Source organism: Microtus ochrogaster, unplaced genomic scaffold, assembly GCF_000317375.1.
Source record: "Microtus ochrogaster isolate Prairie Vole_2 unplaced genomic scaffold, MicOch1.0 UNK42, whole genome shotgun sequence".
Classification (NCBI taxonomy): domain Eukaryota; kingdom Metazoa; phylum Chordata; class Mammalia; order Rodentia; family Cricetidae; genus Microtus; species Microtus ochrogaster.
Window position 1 is genome coordinate 255454 of NW_004949140.1, and position 1227 is coordinate 256680.

A 1227-nucleotide genomic window follows, 5' to 3' on the forward strand; every position below is an offset into this window, starting at 1 on the left:
TTCCTATCATGAAAGAAGGAGAAGAGGAATAAAATTACTAACTGAGGCCCTCTGCTATCTCCTTTCAGCCTTTCTGACTGTCCTGTGCCTTATAAGGTGACCAGCACCGAGGACTGGGAGGCCTGGGAGGCACAGGCCTGGGCAGTTCCCAAAGCTCTGGAGTACTGAGTGTTCTTTGTAGAGACGGACAGCAGGTAAGTAAGGAAGGAACAAAGGCATTGCAGGAGACTTGAATTACACACTATCCCAGGCTGGGAGGTCCAGGACTGTAGAGAGACCTCTTAGGGCTCTGATAGCCTCTGGGGACAGGAAGCTGAGTGTGACACATGCTTAGCTCACCAAGGTATCTGTGCTGAAGTGTCCCCAGTGCTGTGAGCTAGATAGTATGTGGGGTGTGTGTTGGGGTAGAGGCCGGTAGGACTCCTGGGGAGCACCACAATCCCATTTTGGCCTCCTGCTCAACCATCCTGGCAGCAGCTCTTATGGAACCCAGTAGGAACGGGGAGGGGAGGGGAGGGGCAGAAGACTTGGTCACCAAGGGGAGCCCCGCCCCCTTCACAGAGGTGGCCGAGGCTGGGGTTGCAGAGAGAACGGGAACTGGGCTAGCCCTAGGGGAAGGCAGTGCCGCAAAAAACAGTGCTTGGCCTGGGCCTTTGTCGTCTGCTCCACAACACTCCAGCCTTTCTTAGGGACAACTCAAGTACTGCCTACTGGAGGCCTAGCCTGGAAGTAGCCAAGACCTCTGATTCCCCACCCCCATCGGGTTGAGGCCCAAGCCTTAAAGCAGTTCCTCAATTTTAGCCTTGGTTTTATGTGTTTGTGCTATAACCAGTCCAGGGCCTAACCGTTCCCCAAGTGTTCCTGAGGGTCTCAGGAACTACAGTTGTTCCTCTTCCTTGTTCCTGTCACCCACCCTGTGGGTCTCTGATTGTGCCAGGCCCTTCTCTTTGGTCCACTCTCTTGAGTCTCTAGAAGGATGATGGAGTACAACAGTCACCTCCCCGCTGAATACTTGGTTCTTCATGGCTGCCCCTCCTGCCACCTTCTCTGTATGCCACTCTTCTCTGCTCTGGAATCACTGAATGGAATAGCACATTAGGCACTGGGGACACGTTTCATAGAGCCCTTGTTGTCAAGGTGTGTAAGTGACACAAAGAGTTCCCCCGAGAGGACCTGAGAAGAATTCACTGCCAGGCTGAATGAAGGACCAGGGAGTTCTTTTGTGGT